The 3,859-nt window shown below is 45.2% G+C and overlaps 1 long non-coding RNA gene across 1 annotated transcript; it reads right to left on the bottom strand.

Moving 5' to 3' along the window:
- Positions 1 to 269: 269 nt before the first annotated feature.
- On the bottom strand, positions 270 to 2,446 carry LOC123138053 (uncharacterized). Its single transcript, XR_006468825.1, has 4 exons — positions 2,216 to 2,446; positions 2,008 to 2,099; positions 1,269 to 1,409; positions 270 to 1,172 (listed from the first exon to the last, which is right to left on the bottom strand). It is a non-coding gene; the product is annotated as an uncharacterized lncRNA (long non-coding RNA).
- Positions 2,447 to 3,859: the final 1,413 nt, after the last annotated feature.

The following is a 3,859-nucleotide window of genomic DNA, read 5'->3' on the forward strand; positions in this document are numbered from 1 at the left end:
TTATTTGTTTGCTTGTCCAAATCACCACAAGAGGATGTTGTAAAAAAATAGCACGCATCTAGTGCGTGAAAATATATATGCACATGTACATCCGTGCGTTCAAGCTGAAAATGCACGGAGCACACATGGTGCCTCTGTTCCAAATTATTTTGCACAGGAAGATTGTCCCTGTTTAAAAAGAAATAGGCAGCACTGGTTGAGGTTGTGTATCAACCAGAGTAGTGGACCACATGTACTGATTGGATAATCTATATAGACCATCGTAATCCTCATCAATCACTGTCAAAGATCATATCATCATCTAGGCAATTTTGTTAAATATACAACATTGTTTGCAGCAGTATATTAGGAGAAGCAGAACTTCGTCATCCTTGATGTATCATCAATCACTGTCAAAGATATCGTCATCTCAGCAAAAAAATTAAATATACAACATTGTTTCCTGCAGTATATTAGGAAAAGCAGAACTTCGTAATCCTTGATGTATCATCAATCACTGTCAAAGATCATATCATCATCTAGGCAATTTTGTTAAATATAGAACATTGTTTGCTGCAGTATATTAGCAGAAGCAGAACTTATTGCAAGGAACATGTTGATAGCACCATATCAAATTGTATTCAGTTTGCTGCATACCATAGTGATGTGGATACTTATGAAATATGTGTAGCTAGAAATTAGAAACTCTGTGAACCTAAACTGTTGTGGCACAAGTGACTATTATATGGATGGTTCTGGTTTTATTAAGATAGGAAGATGGAATATGTTTTCTTCCAAACATACATGAACACCATGGCCATGATAGAAACAGAACATTCATGCTGTAGAAACGGCAATAGAAATCCCACCTCCAATAGGAAAATTAACTCTGAAATTACTACTTGAAATGAGCCATGGGTGGCAGCTGTAGGATTCCAACTTACAGGTAGCCTCATGATATTTACCTGGGGCTGGGAAAAGGCCTACTGGTACCAACAATATTATTCAACATGCAAAGAAAACAGCTAGGTACACTAAACTATGAATGGAGATAACACATTAAATTGTTCATACCCCAAAAAACCATTAACTCGCAGGTCATGGTGGGTCTTTCCTACTTCACCTGAACCCTGTCACGAGTTATCCTCTCAACCTGCTAGAAATACCACAACCTCTTTCAAGTTTCATCAATCCTACACAATCCACCATAAAGATGTTCATTATAAGAAATACAGCCTATATTTATAATAGAGAATACTGAAGCATTGCATGTATACTCAGCCGCTAACCTCTTATGGCCATTTTCTCAAACATCTGATGAGCCACTTAATAAAAGAAATCAATCCTGATGGTCACAAAATCATCACATACATGCAGCACACAGAATGATGTTTTCAATCTTCTGCTGCTTCTTTTGTACTTACACAAGCCTAGGAACAAAATCAACACATTAGTATGATCTATCCAACATCAGTCATTGGAGCAGAGACAACCAAAATTGGCTAACAAGTTGTAAACTAACTTTGGAAATCTCATGCTGCATAAACATATCAAGCAATTCCTCTCCTCTTCACCACCCGTTTTTTTCCACTCAGAGAAAAATTCACATGTTTGTCAAGAAATCATAGTTAAAAAAACGCGCCTAGGCTCTAGGCGTTGGCAAAACGCATTGCGCATAACTACATTTAATCCGCGCATAATTGCGCATAAGCATGTGCTTTAGTCAATAAAGCGCAAGCCGGTGGCAAAACGCACAATTAACGTCTAGCGCTTTTTTGAACTATGCAAGAAACCAAAAGGAACCTAACCCAAGGAAGAAAATAGCTTGCAGCCACACAGGCATTCTATCGAGCAGGTCAAAAGCATCGGAGAAAGAAAGAGGCTCACCTTGGAACAAACGCACAGGAGAAGACAAAGCAGCAAACCAGAAGATGAAAACGAAATAAGAAGAGGAGAGCATGAATGAGTAGATAACGCAAGCAATGGAGGCGCGAAATCGATCCGGTGGAAGAGCACGTAGATCCTTACCCTAACCACACACAGAAATGACCCTCTGGACAGGGTGGATCACATCCCTCTGGTTCGATCCCGTGCAACGTCGTGTTCTTGCGCCGCCACTCCTGGCAGGGCCACAAGGCGTGAGGGGTGAGAGGCAACTAACGAAGTAGATCGACACGGGAGGAGACGCACCCGAAAAAAGGGATCGTGAGGTAGGAGGAGGCACAGAGTTCCTTACCTTGATTCGGATGTCGAAATTGCCGAGGCGAACGCCGCCACCGCTGCCATACGCGTCCAGGTCATTGGCCGTGCTTGGCGGCACTCAGTGCTCCCTACACCGCGCCATTCACTGGTGGTGGAGAGGAGAGGAGGCGGCCGCTCCCGATGGTGGTTGCAATGGCCCATATGCTACTTTCGTGGATGCGGCCTAGCCGCTCATCACTGTGGACGGGGGCAGGGGAGGAGGGATGCGAGGCTGGAGGCAGAGGGGGGTTGATGGATAGGGTTGGCCATATACCTGGCCAAACGGGCCGGCCCGGCACGGCACGGCCCAGCCTGTGCTAATCGTGCCTGGCCCAGCACGGCCCGCCATGGAACGTTTAATAGCCGGGCCGTGCCGGGCCGGTCCACGGGCGCTGCTCCTTGGCCCAGGCATGGCCTGATTAGTAAACGGGCCGGCCTGATGGCCCGTTTAGCACGCTGGGCTGCACATATTCAGCCTGTTGGGCTGTTTTTTAGGCCTATTGGTATGTATTTTAGATATAAATATATAAAAAAAATCTGAAAATTATATAAAAAAATTAAACGGGCCGTGCCGTGCCGGCCCGCGTGCCCAGGCTCCAGGCCCAGGCACGGCCCAAGGCGTGCCGCGTGCCGGGCACGGCCCGTTTAGCCCGTGCCGTGCCTGGCCCATAGCGGGCCGTGCCGGCGTGCTCGCGGGCTGGCCTGTTTGGCCCGGCCCGTTTGGCCAGCTATAGTTGGCCAATCCGGCTGCGCGTTCCTACCCATCGGTCTGCGAGGATCAGCCAATCCCACGTCGCCCACGCTCGGTACGGCCAATATTTTTTTCACCCGACGCGCAGACGAGGCACACATAGCACACACACCACCAAACCGGACCCGCGAGAGATGGAGGCCCACCCGTCATTCACCTGAGTAGGAAAGAGCAACATTGAAAGAAACATATGATTGGATTTTTGACAGTGCGATGAAAAACATCGAGCGAGGTAGATCGAGCGAACCAGAATAGCTAGCGCTGGCATGTGCCGTGGTTAGGGCATCTCCAACAGTTTGTACGTTAGTTTGTTGGTAAAATATGCCATGTCATCAACCAAAACCTTAAGATACAACAACTACAATGGTTGTATCTTGTTTGCCCAATAAGATGTGAGATAATAAATAAGGTGCTCTCTCATTCTACATTGGAGCTTGTGCAAGGGGTGTTGGTTCATGTACATACAACCTTCCTCTCTTCCCTCATTTATTGTATGACACATCATCAAAAATCCTATATGGCAAAGTCTACCAACAACTATCTTACAACCATTAGAGATGCCCTTAGGCGGGTAGCCTAGCCAAGTTTATATGTTCGATTACAAAGTCAGGAATGCATCCTGATATTTGCTCCCTTTAACCTCGTCTAACCATGTAACCTTACACAAAAATGCACAGTAATTTTACAATAGTAATTTCTCTTTTTCTAGTGTAGTTCATAACTTTACTGCATACAAAACAACCGACTTATATAAGCACAAGACCAATTCCGAGGGACATAAACTTATTTCACAAGCATTTTATTCTTACGGTGGATGGAGGCTGGTTTAACCCACTGTGTGAGTTGGCTGGGTGATAAATAAGGCTTTGGATTTAGATTAAAATGTTC

This window comes from Triticum aestivum, chromosome 6B (assembly GCF_018294505.1).
Source record: "Triticum aestivum cultivar Chinese Spring chromosome 6B, IWGSC CS RefSeq v2.1, whole genome shotgun sequence".
Lineage (NCBI taxonomy): Eukaryota > Viridiplantae > Streptophyta > Magnoliopsida > Poales > Poaceae > Triticum > Triticum aestivum.